The 15,893-nt window shown below is 46.3% G+C and overlaps 1 pseudogene; it reads right to left on the bottom strand.

The window, feature by feature from the left end:
- Positions 1-902: 902 nt before the first annotated feature.
- Positions 903-15,635, bottom strand: LOC149547054 (subtilisin-like protease SBT1.7; annotated as a pseudogene).
- Positions 15,636-15,893: the final 258 nt, after the last annotated feature.

Here is a 15,893-nt window from a genome sequence, read left to right as displayed (position 1 = left end):
ATTGTAGAAATCAAACATAAAGAAAGGTAAAACATAAAATATTTTCTGTTAGATAAATGAAGAGAAATATAATATCTTGAAGAATTATTAACTTGAATAGTCAAACATATTAAATGTGAGAAAAAATAGAAATACGTCACTGTGTAATTATATTTCTTCACTAATACTTTTTAAATACAAGTGACTTCTAAAATTAAATCTTATTAAAGTACATTAAAAACTATATAGTCCTTTTAATGATGACAATTTCCATATTTTAAAATGATGTAAAAGTATTTTTAATAAATTATCATAAATATGTATTTAAGAATATTTATAGTAAATTATATATATTTGATTTTTTTAAAAGAATAATCACTTAAAATTTTATTTTATATAAAAGATATAGATTTCTAATTATTGAAAAATGATATATATTTGTAAAATATAATGCCTACACTAATATAATTATATTAATTTTTATAATAATTTTAACTTTTAAAATATGTTTATTTTATTCTCAGCTTTATAATTTAATTCCATACCCCTAAAAAATTAAGTATATACTTTTGACTCAAATAAAACATTTACCTTAAAAATAGATTCCATAAATAAGAAAACACCAGTATTAATCTTCTAGATTGTTGAAAACAATTCCTTAATATGTAACTATTATAATATTTAATCTCATTCCAAATCCTTAAGAAGAGTCTTGGAAAAGATCTCTACTGAACAAGAACAGTTCAACGACATACACCAAATACCACACATACTGTGTTTACGTAAATATATACACGCACTATTTGTCTTAAACCAATTATTACATCACTATCTTCCCTAGATATCAACTGGGCCTTATTTATATGCTACCCGCCTACAGTAATGTAGCTATTCCCTCTCTACATATAGAGACCCCCTCCACTTCAAACCGAAATGCAGAGAATTGAAACTGGGCTACGAACGGTGTGCGCTCCGCCTTGGATGCATTTCCACGTTATGTGACTATATTCACTCTCCTCTCTCCCTTCCACTTTGCTTTCGAACGTCGCATTGTAACTTGCATGTTCGTTCCTTTTCTTGAAAATCAATGTTCTTGGCTCCACGCTCACTTTCACGTTTGGACTGCTTTTCACCCGCACTTTGTACATTGCATTGTCACCGCCCACATTGGTTACCATCCTCCTCTTCACCTGAACATGCTCTCCATAATTCAATATGATAGAGAAAGACGGGTAGTTAAGATTCGCACCTGATTCCACCGATTTGGGGCAAGGGGACCATTTGTGGGTGAGTAGTGCTTTTTGGTGTATACATTTTGACCGCACAGATATTTGACGTAGTCTCAAGGGCGCAAACCATAGACCAACCTGAGCTCCAAGGCAACCGTTGGATTTACCTCACTTGCACCCATTGCAAACAGTTTTGCGGCTCGCATCGTTTGCACATCTTTAATGGGCTGCTTTGAGTTGTCGAGCGTGGATGCCATAGTCATGAGAGCCTATCTGATTGTCACAGGACTCCACATCGGATGGGCCGCTCGTAAGATCGCTGCGATGCCGCTGACGTGGGGACAGGATATCGAGGTCTCGGACCTTATCTTGAACCCGCCCTCCTTCCACACACCCAGGATGTTGACACCTGGTGTAAGGGGCTGGTGATTCACGATATGAGACCGAGAGGCCGGATGGGCCTATGCTGCAAAGCTGGGTACACACAGGTGTGGTGTAGGCAAACATGGGTCTAGCCGAGGTGTAAATGGGACTATGTCATGTGCTAGGCAGACATGGTTGTGGTGTAGGATCTTGTCCTAGACATGATCTGAGGTGTATGCTTAGGTCTGTGTTGTGAGTGTTTCCCCTCCAACATAGTTGTGGTGTAGGCACGGTGTGCAACCGAGACGAGGTGTGATCTTGGGGCTGTGCTATGAGATGTTCCCTCTAGCAGAGTTGTGGTGTAGGCGAGGCATGGAGCCAAGCTGAGGTGTATCCGCGGAGGGTAAGTGCCGATGTGCATGAAGGATGGCTTGGAGAGTCCATCTCCCTCGAGACGGTCGAAGTAGAGTAGTCCCTCCCTCTGGTCTACGGAGACAGAGGTGATGCAAAGTCCTTAGGAGCAATGAAGTGGTGCTCCGTCGTTACGCAACGTGGTGAGGTTTGGTGCGATGACAAAGGTCCCTGTCTTAGTGTAGTAGAGGAGCTAGACTAGTGAAGGCAGCCTTTCCCCTCGGGGTTGTCCGATGTTTGAAAGCTGGGGAAGTGGTTTCCCTAGTCCTGCAGGAGGAGGCAATATGGTTTGTCCGAGTAAAAGCATTGTAGGCTTGAGGTTAATTGTATGGGAAAGGTGTCATTGTGCTAGATGGCCAAGTGGTGCGGTATTGGTTGAGTGTGGCCTTGGGTGCACATCCTGGGTGCTTGGTTGCATGGGTTTGCATTGAGGTAGGATCTCAGGGACCTAGGGTGGTCTAGTATGGCAAACAGGATGTAGTGTCTCGGAATGGTGCTAAGGGGATGCTGAGCCAAGGGGGTAGATCTGTGTCAAGTATCCGAAGGGGTAGTCATTGGGCATGACTCAAGGAGGTGAGTCATGATGGAAGGCTAGGAGAAAAAGCTTGCGGTGCATGAGTGAAACGAGTGAAGCAGATGGGTGAAATGGTTTAGAGGTGAAGTAACGAAGTGGTAACCAAGTTGGTTTGGTTAGCCAACATCCCACTAGGTTGGGTGGATCATGGAGCTAGGGTGTGGAACTCAAGTAGGTTGTGCAGTACAAAGGGATCCGTAGATTGAGTATGAGATGACGTGGATGCATGGAGAGGTTGGTTCGAGTGCACGAGGACGTGATGTTCACCAAAAAGGGCTTGTAGACATAGACTTGGGTGTCGAAGCAATTGAGGCTCATGGTGGGGATCCAAGGTTGGCTAAGGTAGACGGTTATTCCGTGGGGAGCAAGGGTTGGGCTTCAGTGGCTCTATGGGGAGCTAGGGAGACTAACAAGTGATGGAGTGCTGTGGAGGCATAGTCGTGTTGAGGGTTGGATTGGAGGACACTAGGAAGTTCAAAGAGGTTCCATAAGGGTGTCAAGTATGCCGTGCAGGTGTGCGTATGAGCCAGGAAGTTTAGAGAGGTACCGTGAAGGTGTCGAGTATGCACTGGGTGTATGTGTATTGAGCTATACGGTTCAGAGAGATGTCAAGGTGGTTTTGAGTATGCTTTGAAGTATATACATGAGCTAGGGAGTACTCTTGGGGTCTAAGTTAGCTAGTGCGGATGCAGTGTTCAGCAAGGGAGTCTAGGTGGTTCTCGATGCAGGGTTGTTGTAGTGCAGCGTTGGGCTCGGGGAGTCAGGTGAGTTGAACAAAGGGAGCTGTGGGAGCTCGGTGCATTCTAAGAGTGGCAAGATGATCGTAGAGGATCAGGATGTGGTCAAGAGACTCGTGGGAGTTGAGATCACCTATGTGGCCGATGTCGGAGTAAGGTGGGCTTATGGGAGTCACTGAGGCAAAGATATCACAAGGGCTAGGAAGGGGTTCAGCATGGAGGTTGAACAGGGGTAGAGCTAGAGGCTCTAGGATGCGTGTGTGGAGCAATGAAGGAAGAGAACCAGGAGTAAGGATGGTTTGGCATGCACTTTTATTCCACGGGAGTGTATGTTTAGGCAGTCAAGTGTGGGAGGCATTTGATGGAGAAAAGGGAGGCGTAGTCTGGGTGAATGAAAATGGTCGCATCTTATGGTGGATCAAAAGTAGGGATCGCCAGTGCCACGCGTGGTTTGGAGATTCTCAAGGAGAAGGCTTAACCTGGGCATAAGCATAAAATCCTGCCCCGTGACAGTTGGTATCAGAGCTGATCACTCTAAGCATGGTTAGAGTCTGTGCATGAATCTTGGAGTGATCTTGATGTTGTTACCCCAACTCTTGGTGAGGAGATGACAGTGAGTGTGTTTTGGTTGGAGAGTTGCTTCAGTTTGTTATTGCTTGTGTGGGAGTAGGCAGTGGAGTGTTGTTGTTTGGTAGATAGGCTTGTGTTTTCATCGACTCTTGGAGTTGGCATCAAGTTATGAAGATGGTCAAATTGATATGCAGCTTGTGGAGAGTTGATGTCGACATTGTTGGAAGCAGTTTCAGCAGTGGAACTTGGCATGGGTCAAGATGTGGCGTTGGGTCACAAGACCATTATGCAGGAAGATGGACGTAGTGCAACATGGTGTTGTGAGTTCATTGGAGTGCAATTTAAGTGAAGATGGCAGTGTTAGGGACATTTTAAGACCAGCTTAACAATAGTTTGGGCTGCAAAGGCGCAGTGAGGTGTAGGAGTTGGAGAGGCAATTCCGAGGAGTATGGAAGTTGGGCTGTAGGGTGGGTTGTTTGGTTAGTCTCAGTGTGGTGTAGGATGGTGTGCGAACATTATCTGAGGTGAAATTGAGCTACTACATGGTGTAGATCAGTTTGGGCTACGAGGAAGAAGTGAGGTGTAGGGTCTCTTTGTTGTAGATCTGAGGTGAAATGTGGGCTTGCACAAGGTAAGTTCGTTGATGTTAAACATTTGGGGCCATTTAAGATGGTGAGGAGTAGGATTTCATGTGGTGGAAGTCTAAGAAGTAGTACTGATGGTGCGACAGACGGGCTTGGAAGTCAGGGTGGTGGTCTAGGCGACGGTGTCATGGGTCAGTGGAGTTGGGCAATGTGCAATCATGAGGTGTAGGTTGATGTGAAGTGCATCATCCGAGGAGAAAAATGGATTGGGAGCTGTCAAGTGTAGTTTGGTGTAGGATTGTGGCTTGAAGAGATTTGGGTCGTAATCTGAGGAAGGTTGTGTAAGTACTAGGTGTATCAAAAAGGTTCTAGAAGTGGATCGGTGGAAAAGTGCTGGTGGTTGAGTTGATTTGCAGTGTGTGTGGACAAGTTGGGTGCAATGCATGCTAGAAGGTTCTTCAGAAGGCAATCAGAGTGGCGCATCAGTTGTCGAAAGCCGAAGTTGACTGTGTGCAGCTTGGAAAAGTAGTTAGCTTGCACATTGGGGTAATGGCGAGCTTTTCTTTCAGTGGATGTCAATGACAAAGTCTGCAGCAGTTGAAGGTGGAAGGCCGAATGGGATGTCAGTGGATGATAGAGGAGACAGAGTGGAGAGGAAGTAGTAGTGTGGAGTTTCAAGGGTGTCATCAAAGGGATGATCAGCTTAGTGGAAGTGAGACATGGAAATGGTTTCATGCAAGTGGGTTCAGTGTCGGGGATGCTGACAGACACCAAGTATGTTGTGAAACAGAAGGTGTGCACCGCAGGTATAAGGTGATGACAACAGCCAGTGTTTGAGATACAAGACATCGTTTGATCCATGTGTCAGGCTACGAAACTAGTGTCGGCATCGAGGACGTCGCCTATTTTTAAGTGGGTGAGGATGTAACCGGCTGGAGATTCACGATATGAGACCAAGGGGCCGGATGGGCCTGTCTTACAAAGCTGGGTGCACACAGGTGTGGTGTAGGCAGACATGGGTCTAGCCGAGGTGTAAATGGGTCTATGTCATGTGCTGGGCAGACATGGTTGTGGTGTAGGATCTTGTCCTAGACATGATCTAAGGTGTATGCTTGGGGTTGTGTTGTGAGTGGTTCCCCTCCAACATAGTTGTGGTGTAGGCATAGTGTGCAACCGAGCTGAGGTGTGATCTTGGGGTTGTGCTATGAGATGTTCCCTCTAGCATAGTTGTGGTGTAGGCGAGGCGTGGAGCCGAGCTGAGGTGTATCCACAGAGGGTAAGTTCCAGTGTGCATGAAGGATGGCTTGGAGAGTCCATCTCCCTCGAGAGGGTCGAAGCAAAGTAGTCCCTCCCTCTGGTCTCCGAGAAATAGAGGTGATGCAAAGTCCTTAGGAGCAATGAAGTGTTGCTCCATCGTTACGCAATGTGGTGAGGTTTGGTGCGATGAAAAAGGTCCCTATCTCAGTGTAGCAGAGGAGCTGGACCAATGTAGGCAGCCTTTCCCCTCGAGGTTGTCCGATGTTTGAAAGTTGGGGAAGCGGTTTCCCTAGTCCTGCGGGAGGAGGCAATATGGTTTGTCCTAGTAAGAGCATTGTAGGCTTGAGGTTAGCTATGTGGGAAAGGTGTCATTGTGCTAGATGGCTAAGTGGTGTAGTATCGGTTGGGTGTGGCCTTGGGTACACATCCTGGGTGCTTGGTTGCATGGGTTTTCATTGAGGTAGGATCTTAGGGACCTAGGGTGGTCCAGTATGGAAAACGAGATGTAGTGTCTCAGAATGGTGCTAAGAGGATGCCGAGTCAAGGGGGCAGATCTGTGTCAAGTATTCGAAGGGGTAGTCATTGGGAATGACTCAGGGAGGTGAGTCATGATGGAAGGCTAGGAGAAAAAGCTTGTGATGCATGAGTGAAACGAGTGAAGCAGATGGGTGAAATGGTTCAGAGGTGAAGTAACGAAATGGTAACCGAGTTGGTCTAGTCAGCCAACATCCCATCGGGTTGGGTGGATCATGGAGCTAGGGTGTGGAACTCAAGTAGGTTGTGTAGTATAAAGGGATCCGTGGATTGAGTATGAGACGGCATGTATGCATGGAGAGGTTGGTTCGAGTGCGCGGAGGGCACGAGGACATGATGTTCACCAACAAGGGCCTTTAGACATAGACTTGGGTGTCAAAGTAGTTGGGGCTCATGGTGGGGATCCAGGGTTGGCTAAGGTAGACGGTTGTTCCGTGGGGAGCAAGGGTTGGGCTTCAGTGGCTCTATGGGGAGCTAGGGATACTAACAAGTGATGGAGTGTCGTGGAGGCATAGTCATGTTGAGGGTTGGATTGGAGGACTCTAGGAAGTTTAGAGAGGTGCCATAAGGGTGTCGAATATACCGTGCAAGTGTGTGTACGAGCCAGGAAGTTCAGAGAGGTACCGTGAAGGTGTCGATTATGCACTAGGTGTATGCGTATTGAGCTATAAGGTTTAGAGAGATGTCAAGGTGGTGTTGAGTATGCTTTGAAGTATATGCATGAGATAGGGAGTACTCTTGGGGTCTAAGTCAACCAGTGTGGATGCAGTGTTTAGCAAGGGAGTCTAGGTGGTTCTCGATGCAGGGTTGCCGTGGTGCAACATTGGGCTCGGGGAGTCAAGTGATTTGAACAAGGGGAGCTGTGGGAGCTTGGTACATTCTAAGAGTGGAAAGATGATCGTAGAAGATCAAGATGTGGTCAAGAGACTTGTCGGAGTTGAGATCACCTATGTCGCTGATGTCAGAGTAAGGTGGGCTTATGGGAGTCACTGAGGTGAAGATATCACAAGGGCTAGGAAGGGGTTCAATGTGGAGGTTGAACAGGGGTAGAGCTAGAGGCTCTAGGATGCATGCGTGGACCACCGAAGGAAGAGAACCAGGAGTAAGGATGGTTCGGCATGTGCTTCTATTTCGCGGGAGTGTATGTTTAGGGAGTCAGGTGTGGGAGGAATTTGATGGAGAAAAGGGAGGCATAGTCTGGGTGAATGAAAATTGTTGCATCTTACGGTGGATCAGAAGTAGGGATCGCCAGTGCCGCAAGTGGTTTGGAGATTCTCAAGGAGAAGGCTTAACCTGTGCATAAGCATAAAATCCAGCCTCGTGACACCTAATGCTACCAGATCCGGCTTAAGAACGTCTAGATAGAAAGCGCTCGGACCCCTCGAAGAAAATGCGTCGATGATGGGAGCGATTGTTTTTCCCACCACTGTCAATCTAGTGGGGTTCATTGTAGCCGTAGGTGCCACCGAGGTGTTGACATAGGCTTTTATCTTTTCCCTCGTCTAAAAGCTCACTCTGGTGGCAGGCAAAAATTGTTGGTCAGAAGGCACATCGGCGGCACCGTAGTATTGGGGGTTCACGGTGATCATTCCTGCCACTCCAGTGTCCTTGAGAAGCCTGCCCGTTTCCGTTGAATTATCATGGGAAGTGCACATCACGACTTTATCCTTGAAAATGTATGGGGCCACACCGAGGTCACTATAGTAATCGTAGACTAGAGGCAGCTTTTGAGTCCTGACTCCTCTGTAAAGCGATGATCCTTTCAATTGTTGACCGTTGCCGAGCTTCACCACAGAGAGAAACTCTCGGTCCGTACTGCTAGAGCCCACGGTAGTTATCCATGGTGCCGTGTTTGCAATTAAACTTGGAGAAAGCCCATCATTACCAGCAGAGGTGGAAATGAATATACCCTTCTCTATGGCCCTGAATGCTGCCAGCACAGTGTGATCCGTGTAAAATGCATCCTCCAACACAGTGCCGAGTCATAAAGAAATTATATCGATGCCATCTTGGATAGCTTTTTCCATGGCAGCAGCTATCTCACTCGCATCATAGGTGACTTCCACCACTCCCCAACAAGCCTTGTATACTGCCAGCCTCGCCACAGGGTCCATCCCCACAGCCGTCCCATTACCAAAGCCATTGTACCTCGCCCCCTTTACAGCAGAACCCACAACAATAGAAGCAGTATGTGAGCCGTGGCCATAGCTGTCTCTTGCTGATATGAAATCCTTGCCCACGTGCGACTTCTAGCCCACAGAAAAATTGAATCTTGCTTCGATGAGTTTTCTGTTGCCCATGGAAGAATCAAATTGGTCTCTGCTTTCACACTCGCCCTTCCATCTAGAGGGAACAGGGCCGAGACCCTCATCATGGAAGCTGTAAGGGGTGGGTGATTCACATAAGGGGAAGGGTTGCTCCTGGGTTGAGACAGAAGTCTTTAAGGGAGTTGCTGACTATACAGACAATTTCTCATGCGGAGTGGGTTGGGCACTAATAGCTATTATAGGGGGAAGAAGAGTACCCTGACCGTTTTGAAATGAACATCTACATGTGATTGCTTTTATTCTCCAAGGTGAAGTATCATGGTGCAGAAATGCAAGGAGGCACACAACAACTATCAGTGAGCAGAGTGTTCTAAGATTGCAGTGTGGTGATGTGAAGCAAGGTAGAGATAGTGAACTACTAGGGTGCAGTGTCACTTGGGCTCCTCATCTAGGGGAAGCCTGGGTCTTATCCGTGTAAGTCAGCCAGGGTTGCCTCGGCAAGTTCCAATGACACAGGGTGTTGGGGGTGTGGAATCTATGTGAGGAGCAACATCCAGGGTTGGGTGAGGTGCATGTGGAGTGTGCCAGAGTTCTAAGAGTGGATGCACAACTAGGGGTGGGAACTTGTATTGGGTGCTAGGGAAGGCACTCGGGTAGTGATCAACAACAGAGTTGAGATTGATGTAGAATGGGCCAAGGGGCATTGTGATAATCAGTAAAGCTACTTGTTACCCCAAGATACTGTGTTCATTGTGTGTTGAGTTATATTCCGCTGTGCAAGTTATTTTGTATTGTGCTGACTAGGGTGTGTGCAGGAGTTGAGCTAGGGGAGTTTGGAGATAGGCGTAGTCTGGGATCGTCTCATTTGGGGGAGATCGCCAGTGTTGCACGAGGAAAAAACCTAGCCCCATGACAATTGGTATCAGAACCAAGCGACTTGATACTCTCAACTTGACATAGTTAGTACTGAGTAGATGTCTAGAGAAGAGACTTGGATGTTTGGAGAGGAGGCATCATTGGAGGAGTACTGTGTAGGGAGACCTCCAAGGGCCAATATCAACACTAGGCCTAGGAACACACTGAGGGTAAGTGATAGAGTCAACGACTTGGAAAGTTGAATGGAGTTAATAGAGGACATAGCCGCAGCACATAGGATAGTGCAACTGGAGGCGAATGTCAAGGACGTTTTGGATGACTCTGGGAGAGTGACAATGGAGTTACAGTCTCTTATGCAAGAGCACAACTCACTGTCTGATGATCATGCTCTTTTAGGAGAAGCTCACAAGAAGTTGCGAGATGATCATGCGGCATTGTCAGCTGAATTTGAGACCTTATGAAGGGAGCATAACACCATGTTGACAGACTGTCAGACTTTGGCAGTAGAGGTGCAGAGCTTAGTCAAAGAGGTTGATTTTCTGAAGGCAGTCTTCACTCAAGGAGGTGGAAGCAAGGCCAGGCACAAGAGAGAGCCCTCTGAACCCTACAATGGAAAGAGGGATAACAAGGTGCTGGAAAATTTTGTATTTGATATGGAAAGATTTATGAAATCTCTCAAAGGTTACACCGATGAGGAGAAGCTTGATGAGGCGGTGTGTTGTCTCTTAGGTGAGGCCAAGTTGTGGTGGAGAACCAGGTTGGAAGACCATAAGACAAGGAGGCCAGTTCCAATAGTGAGTAAGTGGGAAGACTTGACTGCACTGCTCAAACAACAGTTTAAGCCAGAGAGTGTAGACTTGGAACTGAGGTATAAGTTCAGATATATGAGGCAGATGGGGTCACTGAGGGATTACATCCAGACCTACCAGACATATATGCTGCAAATGCCAAATTGGGTAGAGGAAGAGAAAGTGTATTTCTTCATAACCGGCCTGAAGCCAAGGCTAATGGTAGAAGTAAGGAAAGCTAGACCTCAAATAACTGAGGAAGCCATTGCCATTATGACTGTTCATAGAAGACCACCAATTCGGCAAGGATGCCAACAACAATGGACCATTTTAGAAAAGTAAGAAGAAGCCATTCCAGAAGAAGAATGATGAGAAGAGTAGTGGAACTACAAAGTCAGCTGGATCTTCTTCAAGCACAAAAATGACAGGGTCATAAAAACCTAGAGACAAGAAAGAGACAGGCAAGAAAAGTGGTGATGAGGCTAAGACCAAGTCTAAGCCCTCAAAGAACTGAGGTTGTTTTGTTTGCTGCAACAAGAACCATTGGGCTAAGGAATGTCCAGAGAGGCAGAGGTTGACTTCAACATAGAATGAGACTACAGAGAAGGATGGTTCATCGTTAGTGATGGGGGTGATCCAAGGGTTGAGCGCAATCAAGGGTTTACCACAAAAGAAGGCTACAGCAGCCAAGCCCGAGAACTTGAACAGATTGTTGTATGTGGAGACTGAGATGAATAACAAGATGACCATGGGGATGGTAGATTCAGGTGCCACACACAACTACATCTCAGCTAGGAGAGTTGTGGAACTGGGACTGAAGGTGCAACTAGGCACAAGTTCCTTTAAGGCAGTGACCTCACCTGCCAAGTGAGTAACTGGTGTTGTGAAAGGCACACTAGTGAAAGTGGGCATGTGGCATGGCCACATGGATCTTATGGCAATTGAAATGGATGATTTTGAGTTAATTTTGGGGCAAGAATTTTTTTGATTCGGTAAAGTGGCAGTGATGCCTCATTTGGAGTCAATTTTGTTCTTAGATCCGCAACACTCTTGTATGGTGAAGACATCAGACAGGTGGGAGTCTGGGAAGGCTCCAATGGTTTCAGCTATGAGCATGAATAAGGCAGCCAGAAAGAAAGATAAAGAACCCATGTTCTTGGCAGCACTACTTGGTGGTTGGGATGAGTTAGAAGGAGTCAAGGAGACACCGATTCCAACAGAAGTAGAGGAGGTCATATCGGATTTTGGAGACCTCATGCCAACCAAGTTGCTCGCACAACTCCCTATAAGAAGAGCTATAGATCATAAGATTGAGTTACTACCAGGGGCAAGGCCTCTTGCTCAGGCACCATATCGGTTGTCAGGGCCTGAGATGGTTGAACTTAAGAAGCAGTTGGAGGAATTGCTTGAGGCGGGGTATATCAGACCATCATGTTCTCCATATGGAGCTCCTGTGTTGTTTCAAAAGAAGAAGGATGGAACATTGAGGTTATGCATCGACTTCAGAGCTCTAAATAAGTTAACCATCAAGAACAAGTATCCCCTCCCACTCATTGCAGATTGTTTTGATCACTTATCAGGAGCGAGGGTGTTCAACAAGCTTGATCTGAAGCAGGGCTATTATCAAGTGAGGATTGCTGCAGGGGATGAAGAGAAAGTTGCATGTGACACAAGGTATGGGTCATACAAGTTCATGGTGATGCCCTTTGGGCTATGCAATGCGCTAGCAACATTTTGTACACTCATGAATGATGTGTTTCGCCCTCTATTGGATAAGTCTGTGGTGGTGTATTTGGATGACATCTTGGTATATAGCAAGAATATGGAGGAACACAAGCAGCATTTAGTAGAAGTTTTTGAGTTGCTCAGGGAGCACAAACTATATGTGAAGAAGGAAAAGTGTTCCTTTGCTCAAGAAGAGGTGCACTTCTTGGGCCATGTAGTGGGTCATGGTCTGATTCGTCCAGACCCAGAGAAGCTGCAAGCCATCAGGGATTGGGAACCTTTAAACAATGTTCATGAAGTGAGGCAGTTTCTAGGTTTGGCAAACTACTACAGGAAGTTTGTTGAAGGGTATTCCAAGCTTGTGACCCCTTTGACAGATCTCTTGAAGAAGGACAGAAAATGGTGGTGGTCAGATAAGTGTCAGAATGCCTTTGATGGATTGAAGGAGAAACTCACTTCTTCACTAGTGTTGGCACTACTTGATTTCATAGGGTCATTTGAAGTCCAGTATGACGCTTCGGATTATGCAGTTGAGGGAGTGTTAATGCAAGATGGACATCCCGTTGCATATGAGTCTAGTAAGTTGCAGGATAGGGAGAAGAATTATCCTACCCGTGAGAAGGAAATGACAGGGACCATACATTGTCTCAGGACGTGGAGACATTATCTCTTGGGGACATAGTTCATTGTGAAGACAGACAACGTCTCCTCAACTTACTTCAAGACTCAAGCCAAGTCGACACCGAAGCAGGCCAGATGGCAGGAGTTTTTGGCAAATTTTGACTTTGAGATCCTGTATAATCTAGGAAAACAGAATGTGGTGGCGGATGCTCTAAGTCGAAAGGGACAGTTAGTTGTTATTGGGGAGGATTAAGGGGCTCAACCAGGGGCTAGCTGTGTGACATTATCTAAGGAGGTCATGAGGATAGTCAAGGAAGGATATCAAATGGATCCTTAGGAAGCTAAATTGTTCAAGCAAGCATCAGAGGGTAGGACTCGCAAGTTCAGTATTCAAGATGGGTTATTGGTCTTTATCCAGGATCGAGTCTACCTTCCTAAGTGGAAGAATGTAAGGAGGAAGTCTTACATGAATGTCATGATAGTCCTTGGGCAGGTCATCCAAGGCAGAAGAGGACTCTTGCATTGCTTAAAAGAGGGTTCTACTAGCAGAATATGAGAAAGGATGTAGATGAGTATGTCAGGAGTTGTCTCATTTGTTAGCAAGACAAGGCGGTGACCAGACCTCCAGGAGGTTTGTTGCAGCCACTCCCCATTCTAGTAAGACCATGGGCAAGTGTAAGTATGGATTTCATCATAGGGTTGCCTGATGTGGATGGGTATACTAGTAATATGGTTGTAGTTGACAGATTCTCCAAGTATGCCACATTTATACCATGCAAGGCACCATGTAAGGCAGAGGATGCTACGGATTATTTTTCCAAGAATGTGGTGAAGTATTGGGGTGTTCCACTGAGTATCATTAGTGATCGGGACGTTAGGTTCTCCAGCACATTTTGGAAAGAGTTATTCAAACTGATTGGGACAAAGTTACTCATGTCAACGAGTCATCACCCGAAGACAGATGGACAGACTGAAAGGATCAATGGTATTTTGGAAGACTATCTGAGGCACTTTATTTGGTCGGACGAATCCAATTGGCCAAGGCTATTGGACTCAGCTTAGTTCAGCTACAACATGCAGAAGAGTGCATCGAGTCAGTTCTCATCGTTTGAGTTGGCAACAGGCCAACAACCACTGACTCCTCATACAATTTTGAGTGGATACATGGGAGAAAGTCTAGATGCAAGGAAATGGTTGCAGGAGTGGCATGACCAAGTAGATCTTGCTAGGCATAATTTGGTCAAGGCTGTTGAAAGAATGAAGCATTATGCAGACTCAGGGAGGATGAGTGTGGATTTCAAAGTTGGTGACAGGGTCTTTTTGAAGATGGATCCAGTTCAGTTCAAACCACCCAAAGGATTGAGTACAGCATTGGGACGGCGCTATGATGGGCCTTTCTCAGTTGTTGAAAAGATAGGTAAGGTGGCATACAAGCTAAAGTTGCCAGCCCACATGAGGGTTCACAACGTGTTCCATGTCAGCCAGCTTCGTCCATATCATCAGGATATGGTGGACGATAGCAAGAATGTTCCAACACGAGGGCCAACATTTGTCAAAGGCAGACCAGGGTTGGAGGTGGAGGAGGTGATTGTTGTTAGAGATCGAGGATATGGTAACAGAAAGTGGAAGGAATTCTTAGTTCATTGGCAAGGCCAGACCAGGGTGGAAGCAACCTGGGAGCGAGCTGAGAACATGTGGAAGTATGAAGATAAAGTGTTGGAGTTTCTTAACAGAGACTCCAGCCTACCTCTTTAGCCATCCAGCTTGGAGCTGTCTACCTCTACAGCATTGCGTAGGCAGTGTTGGTGGCGTCAGGGACGTCGCCTATTTTAAGTGCGGGAGGATGTAAGGGGTGGGTGATTTGCATAAGGGGAAGGGCTACTTTTGGGTTGAGACAGAAGTCTTTAAGGGAGTTGCCGACTGTACGGACAGTTTCTCATGCAGAGTGGACTAGGCACTAATAGCTATTATAGGGGGAAGAAGAGTACCCCGACCATTCTGTAACGAACATCTACATGTGATTGCTTTTATTCTCCAAGGCGAAGTGTCATGGTGCAGAAATGCAAGGAGGCACACAATAGCTATCAGTGAGTAGAGTGTTCTAAGATTGTAGTGTGGTAATGTGAAGCAAGGTAGAGATAGTGAAGTGCTAGGGTGCAGTGTGACTTGGGCTCCCCATTTGGGGGAGGCCTAGGTCTTATCCGTGTAAGTCAGCTAGGGTTGTCTCGGCAAGTTCCAACAACACAGGGTGTTGGGGGTGTGGAATCTACGTGAGGAGCAACAGCCAGGGTTGGGTGAGGTGCATGTGGAGTGTGCCAGTGTTCTAAGAGTGGATGCACAACTAGGGGTGGGAACTTGTATTGGGTGCTAGGGAAGGCACTCGGGTAGTGATCAACAACAGAGTTGAGATTGATGTAGAACGGGCCAAGGGCCATTGTGATAATCAATAAAGCTACTTGCTACCCCAAGATACTGTGTTCATTGTGTGTTGAGTTATATTCCGCTATGCAAGTTATTTTGTATTGTGCTGACCAGGGTGTGTGCAGGAGTTGAGATAGGGAAGTTTGGAGACAGGCGTAGTCTGAGATCGTCGCATCTGAGGGGGATCGCCAGTGCTGCACGAGGTAAAAACCTAGCCCCATGACAGAAGCTCTCACTCTCGGGCCATATCCTCGTGTCCACCACGCCCACAATCACATCTTCCCCCCGATTCATATGCTTCGCCCACAGTCCTCTGTCATCGGCAAGGTCGAGAAAGTGAGGTGAGTGCGTGGTATGAAGTTTAATCAGAGCCGATGGAATCAGTGCGAGACAGCCATTAACGCTCTCCAAAGCTGCAGCCTCCGCACTGGTCAGTTTGGCTGCAAAGCCATGGAGGAGTGTGTCATAGGTGTACAAGAGGACACCTGGCCGGTCTGAATTGGAGGCATTGGCAGTCGCCTGGGTGAGGATTGAATGGTACCAGTGCTCATGCAAACTGAATTGCGGGGGTTTCATGGATTTCAACATATGGACGACGTAGGGTTTCCTAACATTCTTTGTCGAATAAGTTACTGTAGCAAATGTTAACAAGAAGAGTAGCCTTACTTGGATACGAGTGACAGAAATGCTCTTCTTCATCTTAGCCAAAGGAGGAAACGACAATTGACACAGATAAGGATGGCACTGCGTAATGGTTCTTTAATAAAAGAGTACCAGCGATTACAACATGGAAACTGTTTGTAAGGAAGAGTTCACAATGCTTTCGCTACCATGCGCAGAACATGCAAAAAGCCGATTTCTGAAAAAGTCGTCGAAAGTGGAACATGCGCGATTGAGTGAATTATTGGAGATAGATTGTACGTCTCCGACATTAATCTTTATTCATTCCAAAGATTT

Source organism: Cupressus sempervirens, chromosome 7 (genome assembly GCF_028749045.1).
Source record: "Cupressus sempervirens isolate cs-2001-9-10 chromosome 7, ASM2874904v1, whole genome shotgun sequence".
NCBI classification, from domain to species: domain Eukaryota; kingdom Viridiplantae; phylum Streptophyta; class Pinopsida; order Cupressales; family Cupressaceae; genus Cupressus; species Cupressus sempervirens.
The sequence above is the reverse complement of the archived record's forward strand: the minus strand, read 5'-3'. Positions and strand labels throughout refer to the sequence as shown.